Consider the following 25,894-nt stretch of genomic DNA (forward strand, 5'->3'; position numbering starts at 1 on the left):
AAGACTGCTCTGGCTATTGGCCTGAATGAAACTCAGTATCTTCTCCTACAGAAGAATAACTCACTTTCCCTTTTTTTTAAAGAATAACTCATTTTCCTGATGTCCCCACAGAGATCATGGCAACTCCAAGTGAATATTCCAGGGAGCTGATTCAACACGTATTCGCACCTGACCTTCTCCAATACCATTCTTCCACTTGCTCCAAGGCGTCTGCACACATCATGGACAGGTCGGCAAGAATGAATGGCGCTCTCCCCGCCAGACTGCCTGTCTCGACCACGGACTCCAATTTTCACCCACATCCATTTGCATTTTACTCCAGGGAGGGAAGTTACCCCCTGGACACCCTAAGCCGGCTCCTCAGTGCCTTCTCAGGCACAGCAGAGGAGTGGGGATTGGGGGGAGGTACAGTGGAGAAACTGCCCTGATTCAGAGGAGGAGAAACACATTGGGGCCAGATAGGCTAGAGATAGGAACCTGAGAATGGAATAAATCACGAGGAACCATGCAAATAAATTAAATCTGGTCATTTCGTAAAAATGTTCTTCAGGACAATTAGAAGACACGGATCTATTCGCCTACAACTTCGAGAGGTGCCCTGCCCAGCAAGTCAAGTATTACCATGTGGCCACCAGCAGCCCTGAGGGCAGGTTTGAAATTCTTACCTCTCACCAGGTTCAAAGACCCCAATAATTTTTAAACAAGGAAGAAAGGGTTTGGCATCAAAGGGTGAATTTGAGGGTTTATTAAAAATTGATGTTTTTAAGCAATTATATACAACTCCATAGTCATCATGGTCAGTAATCATAGAATAGACACCTCTGCTTTGTTCCTGAACTCCCTCAATAATTTAAGGAAGGAAAAAGATCAGAGTAGAAGTAACTACTTTTTTTTGCAACTTTTCTAGTGTTTTATAGGAGAAAATGGTTGATATTTGTATCTTGATAGAAGATTTAAAATAGCAATCTTGTAAAAGATCCGCAGGTGAAAGAAAAAAAAAATGCACTGAAGAGATGAATTAATGTTTAGCTTTCTAGAGATAAAATTAGCTAAAAACTCTGGGAAGGTAATTGTTCTTTTGGGATTTTTTTCCTTTATTTATCATGCTTCCTTTCCCCTTCCCCTTCCAAGTAAGGGCTCATTCTGCTTTTGTTTTTTAAAGAATTCTTTAATGTTTATTTATTTTTGAAAGAGAGACAGAGTACAAGTGGGGAAGAGGCAGAGAGAGGAGACACAGAACCCGAAACAGGCTCCAGGCTCTGAGCTGTCAGTACAGAGCCTGATGCAGGGCTCCAACCCATGAAATGCGAGATCATGACCTGAGCCAAAGTCAGATGCTTAACCGACTGAGCCACCCAGGGCACCCCACATTCTGCTTAATTTAAGTCCTAAAAGGAAATTGAATAGGACAAATGCGTGCTAGGCAAGTGGACAGTACAATCAGAAAGTACATGCATACAGCCCTGCCAACCCTTGAAATATGGAAGTGCAAATTGATAAAGCTAGTGTGTATGAGGAGAATTATTTTAGTCATTTACTTGAAGTACTCCTTCTGCTTCTCTCTCCTTAGTAAGATGTTATTTTTCCATAATTGTGTGATGTCAACAGATGGTCCAAGTCACGAAGTTGAAGAGAAAGAATCCATTGCATGCATTTGATATCACAAAGCTGTGAGTACTTGATATTTCTTAATCCACAAAATGGATCTCTGGGTTTCTATAAGGTCTTTTGTAAACGTAGACTCCATGTTCCCAAAAAGCAAATTTTACTTTAGATCAACTATTCTTAACATACTGTTTCCATATCATGTGCTTTACACATTTCATGAATAGTCAACGTATTCCATATGAGACAGGAAAAATGTGGGAAAATTCCACAAGTTGGACGCATCAATACTAATCGTTTAATTCTCTGATACTTTTCTGATTGTCAAAATCAATTTCAAGGTTAACTTGGTTGGTCTTTATCTGCCTATTTTAAACCACAATTAATGAATTCTGTGACCAGTGGACCTTTTTTTTTTTTTTAAGATGTGAATCCATAATAAAGGTATGTGAAGGTTAAAAGTATTAAGAGAAACATGCAATAGCTATGGAAGACAGCAAGGCTTTCAGAAGGAAGCACACCATAGCCAGAAATATTCCCATAGTTAATTTATAAACTCTTGAAATGAATAGAAATTCTGACAGCTTCTTAAGCAAGGCAGTTCTCTGACTTCTGTTGCAAAAATAATAAGGTATTCAAGTATGGAATCTATGTGAATCAGTCTTTCTGGTTTTGTGAGTTACCATGGAGTTTTTAAGAATAATAGACCTAATTAGATTTAGTGACTTAATAAATAAATGAAACTTTTTTTTCCTAAGCCATCAGTAATTTTCCCCTTCTTAAAACTAGAAGTGAAAAAAACCGAGAGCTTTCATGCAGAAAATATATCCTATGCTCTTGACAAGTGTCTGAAAAATGCATGTCCTTTAGTCAAAGAAAGTAGATAATTTACTGACTTCTTGTTCATTCAAAAAAGGGAAAAGAATATTCTTAGGAAAAAAACATAAAATCTGCCCTTTGCCTCCTTAGGTCTTACGAGAATTACAAAAGTAAAAATAAAAAAGTTGGGAATTGTATTTTTTGGATGAAACTATCAAGCTATGTTACACAGCACAAATCACATCAAAGGGAACACAGCTTTACCTGGAGAACAGTTCAGGTGTTACTGAGTTTGACAAATTCTCTCAGTTTCTATGACGGCATTTCTAAATATATGGTTTGCACCATTACTGCCACAGAACAATAGTCGTTATGTTTTCTTCAAAAGGACTCTAAGGTCAATGTTCAGCAAATTTGAGTGAAAGTGGAATTGTTTCTGTTTTGTTTTTTTTTTTCTTGCAGAACTTCTCAGGGCCTTGTTTTTCAACAGTTACAAGGATGCAATGCCCTCAGGACATTCACTGTTTGTTTTATCTTCAAACATATCCAAGTGGAACCAATTTTCGCTTCTGCCACTGTGACCACGTTGGTCCAAACCATTATTATAGCTCACCTGTCCACTGGCATTTGGCTACTAATTGGCTTTCTTCCTTCTACTCAGTCTCCTTAGAATATGGTCTTCAACACAGCAGACATCTTGTCTACCTTTGTGCAAAGCCCTCCAATGGCTTCTTGCCACACTAAACATCAAAATCCTATCACCGCCCCACACCTGACATCTGTATACATTTCTTCTTTGTGCTGTTGATTCTACCTAGAATGCTCTTTTCCCAAATACCCATAGAGCTAAATACTTAACTTCTGAAAAGTCTTTGTTAAGCACCAATTTCTCAATGAGATGACCTTCATCATTAGAACTGCCACAACATCCCCTTATTCTGCTCTACATTTTCCTTTTTAAAATAACACTTATTTTCATCTAACGTGAACCCATGTGTCACATTCCATGTGGATGGTTTATTGTCTTTATTTACCCACCAGAATACAAGCTTTAGAAAGCAGACAGATTCATCTTCCTTATCCAGAATAGTGCTTAGCCACAGTTGGGACTTTAAAAATAATTGCCAAATAATGAATACATTTTTAGGAGGGATATATTACATCCAGTAATTCTGAAATGCATTAAGTCCCCCAAACCCTTTTCTCAGGGTTTTCTAAAGATCACTACTCACTTAGGAAAGTTTGATCTAGTTCACCCCAAGGGTAAAATATAAACAACCTTTGCATGAAGGGTACCCAGAGGATAGGTCAGCTTGAACATAACATTTATTGGGTTTTGCAAATGTCCGTAACTTAGAGACATCTGTTTAATATTCTGGCATTTTAATTAGAACAGAACAATGAGGTCTCACTGTGAAAATGTAAATGTGAAGGAGATGACAGGCTTTCTAACTCACTCTTTCTTTCCCAGTTAAAAACTACTTCGCAACTAGTAAGTACTAAGAATGAACAGTCACAGAAGAAAAGTACTAATCTCTGCTGAACTTCCTATTTATTCAGTGTTTACCTTATTATGAATTTATTCCTAATTCTTCACAGAACAAAACCAAACCATCGTTGTGTGTTTATATATTGGAGGATATCTTGTGATCTTCATACAGACAGAAAAATGGAAATATATACATATACACATAAATTATGGATTGGTTTAGTCCACAAGTTTCCTAAAAATAAAAATGTTTGTCTCAATGTACACAAGCTTCTCATATAGAAAGAAGGCTGGATGATTATGCATTGTAAAATGACAAAAATATTTTCTCACCTGAATACATTTGCAGCAACTTATAAGTTATATAATAATCAAAACTTATCTTAAAAGGTACCTCAAGTCCTGAAATACAACAATTAATAATTCATTTAGCAGTTTCTTTGGCTTTAATCATATATATTTTCGATAATGTTCTCAGCCTACATTATATATGGACTCCCTAACATGGAAGACAGGTGTTTAACTATCTTATAAAAGTTCTTCTCTCTCCTCCTCTTCCAAAATAGTAACTGCATTTTTTTGGTAGAATTAAAATTCAGTGTTTACCTTATTATGATGATAAATCCAAGGAGCTTCCAATAATTGCTTTCTTATCTTGCACCGCTTTTTATATTTTGTGAATAAACGTTTTACTTTTGAACACATACTTTTCTCTGGACCCAGTGATAATTTTCCAAATACCTCTGCAGCTCTGTAAAATCTTCAAAATATTCATTTCAATGTCATCAAATGTCTTCAGTACTGGCTCGGTTGTTAGGTTTCCACTGAAGACATTACTCTGAGCATCTTCAGAATGAAACTCTCCCGACCTTGACTGAGTGGTCTCTTCGCATTCTGTCCCAGGTGCCCTGGCACCTCACTCCTCTCAGAGGTTTGTCCATTTCTGGGAATGTCCGCTTCTGGTTTTTCTAACACAATAAACATGTCCTCCAGTAACTTTACTCAACCCCAGTATGTGTGAGTTGGTTTGACTGGTCTGAAAATGGTTTCCTCATAGAAGTCTAAAGGCATTCCTTGCCGCCATGTGCTGCTCACTCTTGCTCGGAGAAATCAGTGCTCTCATAATTCCGAACCCTTCCCACCTGTTTCCATTTTTTCTGAAAACAAATAAAATATCTTTCTCTTGTTTTTATCTTTTGTTTGTCTATAATAATGTGGTTTTCCTTGGGAATTTTTTTCTAATTTAGATAACATTTTCAATCTGGTAGTTTATACCACTTCGTTCTGAGATTTTTCTTTTGTATTATTCATTTCATTAATACTAACGTACTAAAATTCTCACTATCTACTTACCATCTGGGAGATTTTTTTCATTTTCATTTTCTATTCTATTGATTGCCTAACTCAGCAATAGCATTCAAAATTGTCATTAACTTTTTCTTTTTTTTTTTAAGTTGCTTGAAATCTTTATTAAGGCTTTAGCAGTAGGAGCAAACATGTTGCATATTTACCATCTTTTTTTTGAATTTAAATTCAAGTTAGTTAACATGGCTTTTTCTTATCATTCGTTTTTATCACATCCAGTTGTTGATACATGAACACAAGAGTTCTCTTTTCTCCTGGGATTAATAATCTATTTGGGAAGGTTTTCTTTGGTTTACTCCATTACATGTAATGGATGCTATCATCCATTTTACTAGTTATGTTTGTTTTAGTTTTGAGGGTGTGTGTGTGTGTGTGTGTGTGTGTGTTGGAGTCTTTTACAAATAACCAGTGAAACGCAAAGCAATATAAATGTTAAGGTTTTACTAAGCTTGCTGTGAGTGGAGACTGATTTCTGATGAGTTTACTGTAGGATTCTGGCATACTCAGATAGGTTTTTGATAAAACACCCTCAAATGCCAGTATTCATAAGCCATTCTGCCGCCATCATTCCCAGTTATTCAGAGATGAATCCTCCAAGCTCCTGCCCTGAGTGGGTGGAAGAGGGGTTCAAGGGCGCATGGGGAAGATGATGAGTGGTTGGTAACAGTGAGAGATAGAAGTTCAACTGTCAATGTTCTCAAAGGAGGATAGAGAACGAAGACTGAAGGTTCCACTATTTAGTACAAACAAGCTCACCTGAATTCCTCAATTCTTAGTCCGTCACTGTTCTTCATGTCCTCACATCCCGAGGCACTGTCATTTATTTCCTCTGGAAAATAAATCTCCACTCTCCTGGGATAAAAAGGCGGGATGCCAGACAGAACATGCATTGTATTCTTGCATGGAAGACGAAGGGAGAGGACCTGAGAATCTAGTCACTACATGGACCAAAGCTCCTACCCCACCGCTGCATTCCACAGCACCCAAAACCCCGGCTACAGAGCCCCTCCAGGACACAGGCTTCAATCCCATGAGGGTCCCCCCACCCCGCAGGCTCTTCTTGCCGTCTATATGTTTTGCTAAATCAGCCACAATTCCTTCACTTTCTACATTCCAGAAACACAGCTACCACCCTTATTTGCTGTTTTATCTATTCTATTCTATTTGCTTTCCTGAGTTCATACATTTATTATTGTCATTTATATACCGGAATTTGAGGGTCTCGGGTGGGAGTTGACACACATAGTGTCTGTTCATGTTGAAATTGCTGTGTGCATCTGCAAGTATCTAAAAGCAATTCACACTCAGCTTTGTGAACTGATTTTCGTCACTTTAAAAACAAGCATAACTTTCATAGCAATCTCCAAATGACAAACAATCAAATTATCGAATTTACCACTAATTATGGCCGTTGCCACCCAGTGGGACATTCCTATCAGAGGACCATACAAGTATTTCCACTTTCCAGTTCCTAGGAAATGGCTTATACTATAAAGTTTCTAGAATTAAAAGAATGAGTGAGTTCACACTGACTGCTCTTTAATTTACAGACTGCTCTTTAATTTAATCCTAATAATATATAAGAAGATCAACAATGTATTATTATCTCAATATATAGGTAGATCTGACAACCCATTTCCTGGTTTTTGAATTTGTTATTTTGTTTTGCTCCTTGCTCCCCCCCCCCCCCCCCCCCCCCCCCCCCCCCCCCCCCCCCCCCCCCCCCCCCCCCCCCCCCCCCCGCCCCCCCCCCCCCCCCCCCCCCCCCCTTCAGACGTCCCCCCACCCCCCCCCCCCCCCCCCCAGGGACTGTATCTTCTCATTCTTTCCAGAGATCTGGGTGGCAGGATGCAGAGTTGAGAAAAGGGAAAGATAAATGTAGAGCAAAATGAATCAACAGGTAGCAAGTGACACAGCACAAAAAGTCGTAATTAATTACTTAATTGCCCTCAGCTGTGCAGGATTTTCCAGAAAGACATATTTCTGACATTCTTTAAAAGCTTCTCAGAGACCTCCATTCTCTGGGTTTCAGAACAGCCACTGTGGCCCCTCAGCCAAGGTGAAACAATGAAAACTCCTCTGTCTCTTGATCATACAATAATCTGTTTAGTGAATGAAAATGCTCTTTATTATATGACATCAGTCATGCACCTGATGCTGACTTCAGTTTAATAGCAATGACAGTTGCCCCACCTGCATTTTATTATTATGGGGTAGAATTTGGGGACCAGGGATTTTGAACACATTAGCCCTTGACAAATTAATTTCAGTCCTTCCTTGCACTCTGCCATTTGTTATCTACTGACTCATTTTGCTTTGGGTGATTTCTTCACCTCAAACAGTCCTCCACAATATGTATTTTGCCGTACATTAAAAAAGAAATCAATTCTATTCCAAAGCCCTCCACAATATCTATTGTAGGCAAATAAGAATGCAGATATGGATTCCTGCAAATATTTTTATATAACGTACAGAGGATCATGAGCTACCAATCATATGTAGACAAAACAGCCTGGCATAAGGATTTCAAACATATTTCAAGTTATATGAAGCTACCATTGACAATAATTAGCTAAGATTTACCAAATACCTAGTGTGTGTTGGGCATAGTTACAAATGCTTCCTGAGTATCATTTCAACCAAATTCCACTCTATTTGAAGCAATTCAAACATGGCGCACCTCTCAAGCTATGTTGGTATTCAGCCAGTTGGTTTATTTTGGCAATCATATCAATGACTTGGTGAGAGGAAAAGTAGAGCACTGTGGGTGAGAAGAATGGCTGCCCCCAGCCCCACACTTCACCACACACACCTTTTCAAGCCACTTAAACTTCTTTGAGCCTCAACTGTTTTGTCTTCTTTTGTTTTCATTTACAGCTAAGAGAATTGGGTGTTCTCCCAGAGTTGACTGAATTTCACTTCCTGCATCTGTATATGTGGAATGGAAACAAATGAGCTAAGGTCTCCTAAAAGTTTGCTGGGATGCTCAAATAACATCAAAGAGGTGCATGCATTCCTCAATTTTTAGAGAGGAAAATGGATAGTTATTTACTTAGGTGAGAAAAATGCCTGAATGTAAATCCGTGTTTATGAGCTTCCACAGATATTGAGGACAAAGCATATACATTCCCCCATTTACTACAGTACGAACACAGCAAAATAGAGGAGACATATATGTCTACAGATATAAAGAGAATTGGAAGCGGGACCTACGTGTAATTTGAAAATGGCCTTTAGGTGCCTGTGAACATAACTCCCCATGATTATTATGTCTGGAATGTAAATTAGACTGATGGACACATTGTGATCATTCAAATCTTTCTAACTAAAGACGACTGTTGACAATTTTAGAAGTAAAGACTTCTAAACTATTTTCTGGTATTTGGACCAACTTAACCTATTAAGCTAAGAAAATTAACTCTCATTTCTACACCCCAGTGGGACACACCCCAACGCTCCCACAGGGACTGTGGGCATTGGAAACCCCAACCCTCAGTGCGTCCCATAAGACATATTAAATATCTTTGCAACTGACACATCTAATCTCACGTGCGCACTGTAGAAACATAAGGATTATAGAAAAGCAAATACATTCCCAGCAAAAATTTATTATTAAGTTCCCAGAAATTATCCTTCTAATAATTTTTATTTGGGGGGAGAATGGAAAAGAAACTATAGAATTGAATTTAACATGTGTCTTGATTAAAAATAACTCGGTTATACTTAAGCTGTAAAAATCCAAGGAATTTATGGTACACTGTCAACATACCCTTCAAGTTACTGAATTTATTATATAAAAGCATTTTCCCTTATTCACAAGCACGGTTAAAAATACCATCTCAAGTGACGGAAGCATTGGCAATCTAACGCTGCAAATTCCTTTGAGAATTTTTGCCTTTTACAAATTGCTATTTTACTTTATGTCATTTTGTACTTCTGATGCTATTGCCGGGAGAGAAATTGACCAGACTTCACTGTTTTCTCCAGAGGGTAATGGCTAGTTCAATTAGTCATTGATTGGAAATAATTGAGCAGATAAATGTGTCTTCAAAAAAATTTCAGGAATCAATTGAAGAAAGAGACTCTTCGCATTCACAGAATAATTTTCAAGACTGAGAGTTGTTCCTTCTAATTTGTTTGCAGAGACAGCACAGCAGTGAGGAAAAAATTAAGGCTGAAACATACTTGAACTGAGTTTCTATCAATCCTTCTGTTTTCTTAAGCCTCTTCAATCATCTTTACCTTTTCCTCCGCTGAACAATTAGTCATAAGATTATTCAACTATTCTGAGAACAAAATAATAATCTTCATGATAAAGCCATTGTGCCTATAACACAGAGTGATAAATAAGCTCTACTAAAATGTGATTCTTTTATGCCTAAACCATGCCAGAGAACACACTAGATACTTTATATCTTTATAAACACTCTCTCATGAAATTATTGCATCGTTGTATCTAAATCTTAAGACAATGCTTTTTCCCCACAGCAATTTGAAATTCCCTATTAAATATTTCTAATTTTAACAGAGCTTACTACATAATGGTATCTGTAATTCAGATCTATACTCAGGCCTTAAATGATTTCATTTTCCCGTTTCAGGGAGCCTGAATCCTAGATACTCTTCTGGCTCAAATGTTAATCAGGCTGCGTGCATCTCACTGACACAGCATCAGTGCATCCGTGATGGGGCTTCCCTTCTCGTTGCAGGGTTCGCATTGCTCAAGACGTGTTGTATTAGATGAGAAGGTGGGCAGACTAAAAGTATACAAGGAAGACTTAAGTAGTAAAATAACAGTATCACCCCTCAAAAGCCATGCATATGGCTACAGTGCTGTACTGCAGATGTGAGAGCGGAACATTCTAAACTTTCCAACATAACTGAACATGGTGCATTTTTTTTTCTTACATGAAGGTGATAAGGAGATAGATATAACATGGCCGGAGACTGAAAATGGCATCATTTTGTGTAATTGAATCTGACAAATAAACCAAACCCGCCAAATTAGGTTCTTAGGTTAGCTGAGAAATATAATTTGTTTCATGATGAATTTCCATTCAAATATGAGAAAGGAGAGGGATTTTCATAAGCTGGAAAAATACAAATGTCATATTTCTGAAATAGGATTTACATAAGTACAAATTTTGGATTCCACAGAATATGGTACAGGGAAAGACAACATTCAAACATCGACTTTCACAGGAACTCCTAGGAATTAGCTTCTATGACCGTGGTCCATATTGATCCAGTTCTTTTTAATGAGGATAAATGACTGAGTTTACCTTCCATTTCCCCCAAGTCCACCTTCAGCCCGGGTTTCGTCCTTGCCTCCACAAAGCCTTTGCTGCCCTTTGACATCTGAGGCGGTACCTTGTCAGCAAGGTGGGCGAAAGACAGCCCCCGTAACCCATGTCATCAGAAAGAGGGTGCCCAAGTTTTGAAAGCCAGTGAAATCTGGTGTCCCCTGACTTATCCTATGCTGATTCTCCCTGATCAAACCAACTTTTCTCACCTCTTCGAATGCTCATCTCCAGCATCCTCTCAATGATGGCCCAAGCCCAAGAGACTTTAGGATCTATGCTTTAAAACAGTCACCCATTCCAGGTGCAGCAACGCGTTTGCTTGTTTCCGCCAGAACCCTGATCCTGTCTCCCACTCGTGTACAAATGCCTGGCGACTTACCCTCTTTTCCCACCCCCACTGAGTGGGCTGGCTTCCACACGACTCGGGGAGGCACGCAAAGCTCTCATCTCCAGGATCTCAACCACCTGCTCCCACACCCAAGCACCCTGCCCTTCTGACCATGGTTCATAACAAGCGTCCATTCCTCTGCACATTATTACCTAGTGTTTTAAACCAAGGAGATCGTTTCTCCTGCAAAACCACTTTTCAAAATCCATCCTGAACACCATCGTGTATGTAAAGTTTTGCCCAACTCACTGACCGGCTAGGTCCTGATCTGATTTCCAAGGTGACTTACATTCACACCCTATTATATCCTTGATCCTGGGAGTTTGTGTTTGTATGTGAGTCTTTCCAGTCACGTCTTTATCAGTGACTTGTACAAAAGACATAATGCTCACCTAGTTAATGTTCTGTAAGAGACGTTTTGGAATTGTCAGATTGCTGGTGGAAAATATTTTACATAATCAATAACTAAATATCAGAATATAGCTCTTTGTATAAGGTCATCTTTCTCTACTGTACTCCGCACCCCAAGTAAGATGAGATGGAAGATACTCATACCTAGATTCAATGAGTACAGCTTAGTATACGCCATATTTAGGAGGCAGTTTATAGAAAATGTATCTTTCCATGTATCATCTATCCATCCCTGCAGTGAGTTGAGAGGAAAGTAAACCTATATCTATTTATCTATGTATCCATTAATCGATCTATCCCTCCATTGAGGTAGAAGAAAAAGAAACATCTATCAATCTATACCATCTATCTACTTCTCTACTAAGGCAGAAAGCAAACCCCTAGTAAGTGATTTTCTTTTTATTTCAAAACAGCCCAGTTCAGCTTTAATTTAAAACACTTAGGGTTTAGGGGCACCTGAGTGGCTCAGTTTGTTGGGCGGCGGCCAACTTCGGCTCAGGAAATGATCTCACAGTTTGTGGGTTCGAGCCCAGTGTCGGGCTCTGTGCTGACAGCCAACTCAGAGCCTGGGGCCTGTTTCAGATTCTGTCTCCCTCTCTCTGTGCCCCTCCCCTGCTCACGCTGTCTTTGTCTCTCAGAAATAAATAAAACACCTTTAAAAATTAAGAAAAAAAAAACCCTCAGGTTTATTAAAGTACTCATAGAAATGTTATTAAATGTGCTTTTCTCATCTGAACCCACTGATGTCTAGGTGTGCCTGTAACACTGTGAGTCATGGGGAAGCTTCTGGTCTATGATGGTACCCTTTCTCTTCTGTACTATGGACCTACAATCTATTATTTTAATTTTTTAGTGGAGCAGAAAGAAATGAGGTTTCTAGCTAGAGTTTTAACATAGTCTAATTTAAAAGTCTTTATCAGATAGCAATTGTAGCTCTCTGTTTAAACAAGTAGGGTACTGGGGCGCCTAGGTGGCTCAGTCGGTTAAGCATCCGACTTCGACTTAGGACCTAGGTCACAATCTCACAGTGAGTTTGAGGCCTGTGTCAGGCTTTGTGCTGTCAGTTCAGAGCCTGGAGCCCATTTCAGATTCATGTCTCCCTCTCTCACTGCCCCATCCCATCTCAAGTTCTGTCTCTCTCGCCTTCAAAAATAAACATTAAAAAAATAAAAAATAAATAAACCAGTAAGGTATTATGTTATTCTGAACATGCCAAGAAAGAGTTTAAATAGCCACTAAATTGAGGGTTTAAGTTTTAATTATATTATGGTCAAAACTGGATGGAAATAGACAACAGGCTGCATATATTTTTCACCAGGTTTTATGTGATACATATATTATCTCTTAATTAAAAATTTAAAGGCAATTTAATACTCAATGATATCATATGTGGAACAGGAGAAATTAACAGAGGACCATGGGGGAGGGGAAGGGGAAAAAATAGTTAAGGAGAGGGAGGGAGGCAAACCATAAGAGACTTAAATACTGAGAACAAACGGAGGGCTGATGGGGGTGGGGGGAGGGGAAGGGGGTGATGGGCATGGAAGAGGGCACTTGTGGGGATGAGCACTGGGTGTTATATGGAAACCAACTTGACAATAAAACTATAAAATTTTTTGCCACAGGTATAGCTATTTAAATATGATTTTGCCTTAGGTATAGCTATTAAAATATTTTAATGACTTAAAAAAAGAATATAAGATTTCTTCTTGAAGTGATTGTAATGTTCTGGACTTGACTGTCATTCTGCTCGCTATCCAGAAATATATAAAAAATCACTGAGTTATGCATTTTAAATAGGTGAATTGTATCATTTTATTGGAATCGTATCACAATAAAGTTATTTCACAAAACAAAAAAATAATAATGACAGAAGACAGAAATAGTAGTACTATTCTGTCTTCCATAAAAGTAGTGTAATGATAACTATATGTAAAAACGCTTTAAACACTGAGAAGGAACTGCCCTATGTTGTGCATTGAGGCATGGTGCTGGGGCATCCCTGGGCTTCTGACATGGATCTTATGTCTGATTCTACCATCCTTTCACTCTGGGGAATGCGCAGATCGAGAACCTCTCTGGTCCTCAGTGCCCTGGTCTGTCAAGTGGGGAGAAGCAAACCATGCAAGGGAGTGAGTACTAAAGCAGCCGGGACAGGTGCCTGGGTGGCTTGGTTGGTTGGGCATCCAATTTTCGCTCAAATCATGATCTCACGGTTTGTGGGTTCCAGCCCCGTGTCGGGCTCTGTGCTGACAGCTCGGAGTCTGGAGCCTGCTTCAGATTCTGTGTCTCCCTCTCTCTCTGCTCTCCCCTACCCTTCTAAAATACATAAATATTTTTTAAAAAACACAAACAAACAAACAAAAAAAAGAGGCTCAGCATCATTTAAAAAATAAAGCAGCAGGAACAAAAAGATACCCAAAAAATATCAAAAAATCGATCAATTCTTATTGCTAATTTTATCATAACTTTTGTCTTCATCAACTTTACAAATATGATCCTTGAAAGATGATCTATATGAACAAAATGTAGTAAGTCATTTAGGACCTCCAGTATAATCCTATTCTTATGTGATAAAAAGGTCTTTTAAAAACTGTCAGGTTTATCTGGATAACTTTGGGCAACACATACTATGAACAATAAGTACTAAGGTTTGGTTTTGTTGCTTGAAACAACTCCACTTTATGAAATGATAGAAAACTTGCATTAATAAAGTATATCATTAAAAAGATATTTTAAAAATGATATAAACATATAGCCTGACAAATGCCATTTAACTTACAACACTGACTCTGTGACAAAGCAAATGTCACCACTTCAGGTATTTTGTATTTTTATTTTTATTTTTAAAGTTTATTTATCTATTGAGGGGGGAGGCAGCGAAAGAGGGAGAGAGAGAGAGAATCCCAAGCAGACTCCATGCTGTCAGCACAGAGTCCAACACAGGCCCGAACTCATGAACTGTGAGATCAATCCCTGAGCTGAGATCAAGAGATGCTTAACCTACTGAGCCACTCAGGTGTCCCGCTTTGTATTTTCAAAATCAGAGACGTGTATTTATTTCCCCCATGCAGAATCTCAAAAAAAATCACACACAAAATGAAAACAAAAATAAATAAAACAAGATACTATCCTGGTTCCAATCCCCAAAATAAAAGTATTATACATTTTAGAGTTATTTCAATATTTTAACGACAAAGAAAAATGTCAAAATGAACTATTATGTGGCAGATTGAATTTACTCTACAACTTTGTGTTTCCCTGTGACATCCATGTGCTCAAACAAGAATATAAGAACTTGATGGTTCTTTGCGGGCAGGCACCGAGTTGTGCTGGGGTAAGAAGCTGTGCGGTCCTGAAGGAGCTTTCGTCTTCCCTTTGTTCTTTACTAGGTCTGTGAGGTCTCTGGGTCACATTTCTTCCAGCTTTTATTATCTTGGGCTTTTGAGGTCAAACGTGAGAATGTAGTGACATTAAGCTATCAAGTATCTCTAAGAAAAGTCAATAAAGCAATTGACAATAATTGTTATAGAAACCTCTTAAAATAACTTCAATCTGGATTTCCTCAACATTCCTTCTTGAATCATGAAGTAACTCTGATCTTACAAAATAATCAATATCAGCAACACTGAAGCAAAGTGGACAGCCCTTCGTGTAGGTAGTCTTCTCTCCAGCACCCATAATTATGCAAACTTCCATAATCCTAGACTTAGGAGGGAGAGTTGGCACACAGGTGCTATTTGCCATAATTATTAATAGACTAGAGAAGGAAAGGAAGAAAGATTTCTTTTAATCTGACGTAACTTCTTAAGTTTTAAGTATCTAGCAGTGAACTATGCTTCTCACACAAAGATTATAATTTCTAATAGCAAAGGCACGCATACCAAATGTATAATATTATTCGCATTTCATTGCACATACATGGCTGAAATATTTTTGGAAAAACATAATTTGTTTTCTATTATCACAGCCTTTGTACCAATACCATCAAACTTTGTAAGTTCTATTTCCTCTAAAATTAACGTAATTGCCATTATTATAAGTAGAAACATAAAATTCAAAGACAAGTTGACTTGTGACTGATTTCTATTTGAGGAGAAATAGCTTTTAAAGCCTTGTTGGTTTAGGCATCCTTGTACGAGAGTATTTGCAACATGCTTTCCATAAAACAATTACTGGGAGCAGACGTCACGCGTTTTCCGTGTCATACATAGCGAGAGATCAACATCCATCTCAAAGCAACAGACAACAGTGCAGAGTCTTAAGGAATTTGGTAAAAACAACCAAACAAAAAACTGTGAGAAAAAATGCTAAGGGGGAGAGGGAAGAGATATATATACCTGTTTCCACGTGTATTTAAGTCTTATGTGATAAAGGAGTTGAATGACTCCGTGCGACTCCTTCAGGCACAAGTAAGGGCACACCCACGCACAAGTCACAGGACTACTACGAACGTGGGGTTAGTACACAGAGCCGTACATCCTCCCTACAGGGAATCACAAAATCCTGGAACAGCACAGGAAGGGATACTCAAAGAGGAACCGGTGACTCTCGTCCAAGGGCTCTGAATAACGAACTTCTGCATTAGGTACAGAATTTGGTTCCTGAGATTGGGTGATTACAAACACGGTCCCCAGCTGTCTAGATGATAAGCACCGTGAAGTCAGAAGCAATGTATGGTCTTATTAATCACTCTGTCCCCTGAATTTTTCTGTCCAATACCTGCGACAAAATGAAATTGCCTAAACGTTTCTTCGATGAATGACGCACATGCATTCACTTTGGGAGGGTAGTCTGGAATTCCCGTGCAGTTAACGGACTAGTGTGGTTGTCATTTTCAAAAACTAAAAGTCACATGGGAAAAAATAGAGGGAGATGAACCTAGAAACATATACTATTGAGAACAAACTGATGGTTACCAGAGGGAGATGGGTGAGGATGGGCTAGACGGGGGACAGCCATCAGGGAGACATTTGTGATGAGCACTGGTGGTGTATGTAATTGACGATTCTCTAAATTCTACACCTGAAACTAAAAAAAAAAAATTAAAATTTTTTAAAAATCATGTGGATTTTCTCTGTGATTTAATCTTATCATTTCATCTTTTATATCCTTCCAATGATGTCACAAAGAAGACAAAACAGTGCGTGAAACCTAAAATATATAGAATGCTTGGGCAAGCAAAAGGAACTCGCACTATCCTGTAGTTATTAAAGGTAACAGTGTACCAAGAAATATGTATTATTTCTTTGAAGCTCCAATATTGGGTAGGATTTTATTGTTTTTAGTCCTTTTTTGATAGAATATTCTGATATTACTGAGGAAAAAAATCACCCTTACTGGAGTGTAAAACTGCTGAGGGCAGGGACTTTATCTCATTCACTTTGGACCCACTGCTACTATCACAGGACTTGACATGTGGATGGTACTCAATAAAGGTAATTCAGAATTTGAATTAATTTCAATGATATATGTGAAATTGACTTGAACTGAAAATACAATTTACTTCTATGAAAGAGTTATTTTTCCCAGTTTGGGTTCTAGAACTCTATCTGGTGCTTCAGTGGGATGTGCTAGTTTGGCAACCAGTATAAAATCATAGAATGTACTGACCAACTGAAACCCACAGAGCTTATTCCTGCCCAGTATAGTGAGGAATCAAAAAGTCTCTTCCGTCAAACTTGAGACGGAAAAAATCTTTGCTAATTTTGTGCCTCCACAGCTCCTTCATATGACTCTAAGTGTGCTCTATCCAGGAATAACACCACAGATACCTGCCCCATAACCAGAACCCTTTATGGGGACAGGCTTGTTGCATATGCATATACTTACTTTTTTGTCAGCAAGAGATTTAAAAAGAGAAAGTTAAGGTTCTAGGTCATGGTGTGGCTTCCTCTGAACTGAATACAGCAATCAGGAGCACCTGATATTCCTGACATGTCAACAAGAGACATCTCACATAATCAACCTGGCTTCCAGAAAAGGGTTTTCACCAGTGTCTGTTTCCTGAAGAAAAAGGGATAGTACTTTTCTTAAAAGGGGGTGCCTGGGTGGCTCAGTTGGTTGAATGTCTGATTTTCATTTTGGCTCAGGTCATGAGATCAAGCCCTGCATCAGATCCTGTGCTAAGCGTGGAGCCTGCTTAACATTCCCTCCCTCTTTCTCTCTCTCTCTCTCTCTCTCTCTGTCCTTCTGTCGCTCCATCTCTGTCTCTCTCTCACCCTTTGCTCCTCTCCCCAACTTGTGCTCTTGCTCTCTCCCTCCCTCTTTCTAAAATAAACAAACAAAACAAAATAAATCCAAGGCAAAGAGAAGTTTTGGATTTTCCTATCTGGACAGGGTTTGTTTTGTTTTGTTTGTTTGTTTTTCTTTTCCCCAAGAGCTGTCTGGAGGGCTTAGCATGGCAGCCAATGTTTAGCTGCAGTATTAAAAGGGTTCCCTTGATTATTTCCAATTAGCATATTTGGAATCTAGATATAGTCAAAGGTTTTGACAGAAGTTTAGAAGATTCTACGTACACAATGTACACATCATTAGATGCTGAAGAATGACCACCATAGGAAAATGATTTCAAGAAAAATCAACAGAGAGGCAAGACCATTCGCTCTGTGTGATTCTTCAGGAAAAGACCCAAGTCAACCTTCTACGGTTTTGTTGTGTAACAAGTAAACATTGATATAGATTTCTTTCACTCGTTATATGGTAGCAGGATTGAGCAGTTAGAAGAGAAGGAGAAATACTGATTCAATTGAGAGACTTGTATAAAGACAGAGATTGGAGAAGAATGTCCTTAGTCTTCATTCTGGAACCCAAAACACGTGGCTAGGAGAAGGTGAATTTTTGAGCCTTGAGTTCCTTGTTAGGAAAATAGGAGATGATAAGACACAGTATTGAGCTATCTCCCACAGATGTTGTATGCCAGCAAGCATTCTAAGTGCTTTGCAACTATATAGACTTCCACATAAATACTAAATGTTAATGCTGATACCGTGGTTTGAAAAAAAAAATTATTAGACCGGATATTTATTCCAAAATTATAGAAAGTGAACTCATAAAATGGATGCTTTTCCTATGGCTCTCCTAGAAGCGTTCACATTTAGTGACAGAACTGGGAAAGGAGGTGTCTACCCTAAAGATACAATAGATACTTTTCCAGAAGACCCATGTAATGCTGATCATCAGTGTGACCTGAAGGTCCCAGTGAATTAAGTTGGACTCAAGGCACACATTGCTTTGAATAAACCAAGAGGACCTCTATTTTTCAAATGGGTTGCAAAAATATCAGAGGAAACATGCTCAGAGAGTAATTAATTTCAACTTACACTAATTAAAGGAAGTATCTGCTGTATGTCATTTAAGGAGAGAAGCGGCCGATAACTGAGTTATATGCATTAGAAATAATAAAGGAAAAAAGAAAAATATGCGCACACACACACACACACACACACACCATGCATGACATCTGCCTCCTGGCTGCAAGTGGCCGTATTGAATTAAAGCCACTCTGCTATAACCCTCTAAGTATCTATTGATTAGCTGATTGCTGCTATACTTAGAACAGAAGTCACAGAATGTCAGGGAGAAGAGGGAAAGAGCCAAATCCCTTCTTTCTCAGACAAATTAACTGAAGTGCCTGGTCTGGAGGTCCTAAAACTAGAATATAGCAGAACTTGGACTTGACCACCCTACTTGTCATCTCCATGTACAGGTATGGCATCGGAAGGAGACAGGTGTTACTCCAAAGTGAGGTACAGTAATGCACGTGGGTCAGAGGACAGTGACCCACCCCGGACCCTTCCTGGCATCACCTGATGTACTGTGTAAACAGAGGGCAGTCACAGCTCCCACAGGACAGAGCCTGCCAACCCTGCAACAGTCACAAACTGTGAGCACATTGTTTGCAATAATAGGGAAGAAACAAACAAGAGATACTGTGTAGGGAGCCCAGAGCAGTCTGAGAAGAGCGAGTCAAGAGGGATTAAAGTAGTTTCCTGTCCTGCTTAGATTAGCCACCTCTTAAAAAAAACAAAAACAGGGGCACCTGGGTGGCTTAGTCGGTTAAGCGTCCAACTTTCGCTTAGGTCATGATCTCGCGGTTCGTGGGTTCGAGCCCCGCGTAGGGCTCTGTGCTGACTGCCAGCTAAGAGCCTGGAGACTATTTCGGAGTCTGTGTCTCCCTCNTCTGTGCTGACTGCCAGCTAAGAGCCTGGAGACTATTTCGGAGTCTGTGTCTCCCTCTCTCTCTGACCCTCCCCTGCTCACACTCTCTCTCTCCTAGAAATTAAAAAAAAAAAAAAAAAAAAAAAAAAGAACTCATTATGAGAAGATCTGCTTGGAAAAGGAACCGCTGTCCAGTGGACATTCATGCCTTTTTGGTTTGAAATGTAGCTTTTGTTTAGTTGCAGGTAAGAACTTCCTAAATAGAAGGTCCAACAATTGGTTCTCAATCACTATGGGGCCAGCACAAATCGTGATTTTTTTCCCAGTACCAACTTACCTACAAATACATGGGGTAAGTGCCCCTAACAGTTATCCTCTGTTCCGTGGTCCTCTGTTCTTGTAATGTGCCTTAGATTTATTTACTGTGTCATATACTATACTAAATTAGCGATGCCATCTTAACAGAAGGCAAATAGTTGGCTCTTAAATGTCATTTTAGTAAGAATATGTACAATGATTCATAATGCTTCTCTACTATCACATGCTGTTTTGTTTTAGCTCTTTGCACGCATAAAGTTCAATATGGATAAACTCTTCAAACTGGTTATTTTGACTTGCCCCCAAGAGTTCAGTAACATTAAGAATAGCCTAAAAACAAAAGCATCGTGTGTTGAAATGCATCTACAACTACCCTCTCCATCCTGATTCAGCTGGGATGCAAGTTCGCTTCAACATTCTCACCCACCCACCCACCCCCCCGCGCCCGGCATGGACCTGTCAGCAATGCACCACTGTAGCAAAAATTTGACTGAGTAGGTATGTCACATAGCCATTCCTCCCAATGACCTCTTTCTTCATCAAACATTCACTTAAGTGCCACTTTAGCACAACTGTCCTTAAAGGTATGGGATGCCGAGATACCTCGCCAGTGAGCTCTGAACAGAGAAAATCCACTAGAGCATCAAGTGTTTTCTGAAGTGGTGGAATGAGGGCATCCGTTGTTGTCTTTTCCTCCTAATGCTGCCATTTGTCAGATGTCCCCCATCTGCACTTGAACTGACCACAGCATGCCTTGGTGAGGTGCTCATCTTCATACCATTTTCTCTACTGACAGTCGCGGTGCTATTATTCTCTAGATGGTCTGTGCGCTGATGGATCCTGTGTCCTGAAATTTTTTATATGATGTTGAATCGAGTTCTGCTTTTACTTGGTAACTAGTTTCTATCTCATTAAAGACAAAAGATATTCAGGGGCGCCTGGGTGGCTCAGTGGGTTAAACATCCAACTCCTGGTTTTGGCTCAGGTCATGATCTAGCGGTTCTGGGTTCGAGCTCCACTTCAGGCTCTACTGCATAGAGCCTGCTTGTGCTTCTCTCTCTCTCTCTGTCTCTATCCCCTCCGCTGCTCACTCGCTCTCTCAAAAATAAAATAATTAAAAATATTAAAAATATTTACATATATTTAATTGGTCATACAGCTCCTTCCAGAATAGCTGAATAGGATATGAGCTATTTTGCAAAAAGAAGATTAGAACTTAAAATTCCACTCTCTGAAATGGATGGGAAGGGTAATACCTGTTTCACCTTTACTGACTACAGCAACCCCTCATCACAAAGCCCTTCTTTCTACCCACAGGCCATAGACTTCTAGCCAGCGGACAGTGCTGCGTGTGAGTGGAGAGTGCTTAGCCATGGACTCCCACCCAGAGAAAAAGTGTCTCCTCTTCCCCAGGCTCTAAAACTGGCCCCAAACCTCAAATTCTCAGAGTCCTTGGGATCACCTAGAGACTCCTCACTCCACCACCGCATCCAGGGACAGCACTGAGTCACTCTCCTGCATGCACATCCCTTTGAAGCTACTGCCTTATATGGCTGCAGACCGGGTCTCAGGTCACTTGTTGAAGAAATGCTGAGTGACCATCTCTTAACAAGATCCCGTTTGAAAGCCAAGTCACAGAACCACAAAGTGCTTCCGGGTTGGCCCTTGATGAAGAGATGGCATGGGTACCCTCAGCACGATCTAGGGAGGGGAGCTATCCCTGAAATACTTAAGCACACATACACTGAGACTCTAACACCCAACAATGACACCTCACAATTCTCCTCCATGGGACCTGCATGGTTGCTATGGTTACAAGGTTTTGGTGTTTGTATACACTTGGCCACATTGGCTGTGAGAGACAGAGGCATTTGCATCAACAGCCACACTAGGCATAGCTGAAGAGTTTGCATTTCGCTAGTGGCTACTGGACTTCTAAGTAGCCTATTCTGAAAATCTCAATCATGGGATCCTGGAAAGAATATCTGACTCTAACATCACAGTTTGGGATTTACGTTTGTTACTAACTTGGGCTTTCTAACACAGAGACCCTACCTTTCAACATCTCAACACAGGTATGCAGACTTAGAGCAGACAGAAGAGGTACGGGCAGTGTATTCAATTCAATGGTCAATCATACTTGACTCACGAAACGCACACTGGAAAGCCTAAGAAAGCCAGAAGAAAAAGGCCAGATAGTACTGATTACCTTAGCACTATTGATTGCTCCATGTTTCATGGGGACAAACAAAGGTTTAAGTCAGCAGCTAAGGCCCTTACCATTTTAAAGATTCTAATCACCCAGAGTCTCCAATTTCACCCATTGTTTCTCACTTTCAGAAAGGTGAGAGATTTGCTATATGGCCCACAACGACGTAATTGAACAATGTTTTCACCAGGCTCAACCAGAAAGATGCCCCATTTCCAAAGTCCTTTAAAAAATATCCTCAGATACTTTTCTTGGGCAAAACAAAGCAGTTAGAAAAATATGCGGACTCTTTCGGAACATGGTTGTTGGGAAGGCTCACAGCCAACACACCAGGATATGTCTACAGATTTATTCTTCAGAACAGTCTTGCTTTGAAAAGAGTTGTAGTATTTTTTCTTAGATTGTTTCTCTCATGGTCACTTCAAACATCCAAGGCTTCCTGGTCATAAATGACAATAAAACACATCTCTAAGTGGCTTTCCTGAGCATTTAATATTATTCAAGCTGAATGTGACATACAAGGTCAAATTATGACTTTGATCCTATTAGCACTTGACCTTTCTGAGAAACCTTAGTAATTTTTGCGTGTCTGTAAATGAAGTAAGGAATGTAAAAGCATTTTGTACATCCTAAAGAATTCTAGAAACTAGTCTCAGGATTATGTTTATACATAGAGATAATTATACCCAAATATTAATTATGCATCTTCACTTGTAAATAATCTCCCTCCAAAATATAAGGCTTCCTTTGGCATTACTACTGTGGTCATATGCTGAATTGATAGTCTAATTTTTTTTAGTCGCTCTAACAAAACAGGTGTTAACATTTATTTAAGATTAGTAACTGCCAGGCACTGTTCTAAGCTTTTTACATATGCTTATTTAACTAATCCTTATAATACTGAGGAATACTGAGGCCAGCTAACATTCCTTTTGCAAAGATGAGAACACCCTACGGCAGAGTTTTGGGGTTTGCAAGGCACACAGTACAAGGGGAGACACAGGAACAGAACTCAGAGTTCCAGCTTCTCAGAGGCTGCCATCAAACACACGAAGCCTGGCATCTCCAAAGTGCTACCTTCTCCAAATCAGCACCCCCTGAGCACATGAAAACGCAGATGAATTATTTCCATCATATGCCATGAACTGCCAATCTCAAGAATCAACTAGGTTTCACTTCAGAAAAGTTATTTCCTAATTCAAGTTAATCATGAAGAGCCTTAAGCATGGAATCCTCTGATTGTATTAAGTTGAGCGGCCTCCCACAAATAACCATTTCAGTGTGGGAGAACTAACATGCTAAGTTTTCAGAATTAAATATTCTGCAGCAGCAAACAGGGTGCCCCAGTTGTACTGATGTCAAACACGTTGCTAACACAGTGGCATCGCAGCACCTGTTTTCGGCAACCTCAAGGGGAGGAACTATAGTTAATTCTGGAACAAAGCAGCACAATCTTTAAACTCTGTTTCATCCTCCGGAGGGTCCCATAGCACCCCCAGTGGGCCTGGACCATCTCAGAAGTCCAGCTTCCAGAATAACCTGAGGTTTTAAACTCAATTCCAGAACTTTCCCAGCCATTCTGTCTTCCCAGAGGCTCACGTGAGGGAACACACTCAGTGCAGGGCTGTACTTCCACCAGAATGGAGGTGGGGAGGGAGAGAGAGGCAGGAGTGGGGGGGGACAGAAAGGCTGGACCTCAGTGGGGAGCCAAAATGTGGGCTCCCAGGAGAGAAGAGTGTGCACTTAGACTTAGCTCTGCCTTAAATGTCCCCATGAATTTGTCCAAGACACTTAGGTTCTCTGGATTCAACTAAAAGAAGAGTTATTATAATAAACTTTAAGGTCACTTCAATTTCAACAATCTTACGTTCTGTCTCTACTCTTCTCATCATTGGTCTGATAACAGCTCCTTGCCCTTTTTTCTTCTTTTCCAGATAAACTTTTTTTTGTTTCAATTTCTGAGAGAGAGAGAGAGCGAGAGAGCGAGAGAGAGAGAGAGAGCAGGGGAGGGTCAGAGAGAGAGGGAGACACAGAATCCAAAACAGGCTCCAGGCACTGAGCTGTCAGCACAGAGCCTGACGCGGGGCTCGAACCCACGAACTGTGAGATCATGACCTGAGCTGAAGTCGGACGCTTAACCGACTGAGCCACCCAGGTGCCCCTCCAGATAACCCTTTTGAAGAACTGTTGTTTAATTTTGAGAATTCTGACAGAGTTATCCCCCAAATCAAACATGTAAACATCATTGCTGTAATGTATGCATCTTTTCAGATATTTTTATATGGGCATACAAGTAACTTGCTTTATCCCTACATGAAAACAGAAACAAAATGTCCATGGTATTTTGAATTTTTGACTCAACCTTTTACCTGGGAAACTTTTTTTCAGATAGGCCATATAGTGTGCTGATCAATTTTTTAAGCTATTTTAGGATAATGGACATTTAAGCTGGGTCCAATTTTTCATTGTTAGATGGCTAAAAATGAATAGGCATATACTGCTTCAAAATGTTATTACATTTCTGGGTTAAAATACCTGCTACTTTAGAATTTTGATTGGTATGGCCAAAGTGTGTCCCCCTAATTTTTTCTATATGTACAACAGTGTCCAGACACGGTTTGCCTATCTGCTTGCTAACACAGGGTGTATGAATTGCAGTTTGAGAAATGCATCAGGGTTGGGGGACAGCATCATATAATCCACATTCTCTGGGTCAATAATAAGTTTAGAGATCTTTTCCTACATTTGATATTTATTTTTGCTCTTTCTGCAAAATGCCTATTTATATTTGTTGCCCAATTTTAGTCAGGTCCTAGACCCTTTGCTTACTGACTTTATGATGCTCTTTCTATATTAACGTGTTTCTAGGAGAGATTTTTAAGGTGGCTGCCACGATCCCCACCTCTGATGTTTATGCCCCTGTGTAATTCTCCTCCCCTTGAAGAAGGCAGGGTCTGGGTCTTGCTTCTAATCGAGAAAATAGGGTAAACACGATGGAGTACATGGGATCATGCATCCATGATTATGTGATTGCATGTAATACTGTAGCACCCTATTTTCCTTAGTCTCTCTCTCCTTTGCTGGCTTTGAGCCATGCTGGGAAGCCCCACGTGGGCAGCGTCTAGGAACTGAGGGTGAGTTCTGGACAGTGGCCAGCAGTAAACTTAAGCTCTCAGCCCCACAAGCACAAGGAATGGACCTCTGCCAGTGCCTGAGTCATCCTAGACGTGGGTCCTGCTTCCCCAGCTGAGCTCCAGATGCAAATGAAGGCCCAGCCCACCCCATGACGAGAGCCTGGGAGAGCATCACCAGAGGACCTGTGTGACCCAGATGAGCTGTGCACAGACCACCAGGAAGCCAAAGATCATGAGGGTGTGCGGTTTCAGCTGCTGGATTTGTGGCAGTAACATGACGCTGTGATAGACAGCTCATACAAACAGTGCTGAAATGGACTTCCCTCCAGTGCATCCTTGACAACCCTGCTTTCTAGATCTTTTTCTTAAAAATGTTTCTTTATTCATTTCTTTTTGATCAGGAAAGGGACAGAGAAGGGGTCGGGGAGAGAATGCCAAGCAGGCTCCATGCTGTCATGATCTGAGCCAAAATCAAGAGTCGGATGCTTAACCGACTGAGCCACCCAGGCGCCCTTGTTTTCTAGCTCTTTCTATTCCTGGGGGGTGTCTATTCTTGCAGAGGAGAAATGTGGGAAACATAGGACAACGTAAAATGTTCTTGCCATAAATGCCTCTGGCTTTCTGTCTGTATCCCTCCTTAATTTGGGTCAAAGGATGAGTAGTCATTAAGGGGCATAAAAAATACTATGGTCG

At 40.0% G+C, this 25,894-nt stretch overlaps 1 long non-coding RNA gene across 1 annotated transcript; it reads right to left on the reverse strand.

Annotated features, from left to right (window-relative positions):
- Positions 1-14,615: 14,615 nt before the first annotated feature.
- On the reverse strand, positions 14,616-21,545 carry LOC120246705. The gene is made up of 3 exons (XR_005532110.1): positions 21,321-21,545; positions 20,462-20,705; positions 14,616-15,140 (listed from the first exon to the last, which is right to left on the reverse strand). It is a non-coding gene; the product is annotated as an uncharacterized LOC120246705 (long non-coding RNA).
- Between the last annotated feature and the right edge of the window lie 4,349 nt (positions 21,546-25,894).

Source organism: Hyaena hyaena, unplaced genomic scaffold (genome assembly GCF_003009895.1).
Source record: "Hyaena hyaena isolate Hyena2069 unplaced genomic scaffold, ASM300989v1 scaffold_484, whole genome shotgun sequence".
In the NCBI taxonomy this organism is placed as follows: Eukaryota; Metazoa; Chordata; class Mammalia; order Carnivora; family Hyaenidae; genus Hyaena; species Hyaena hyaena.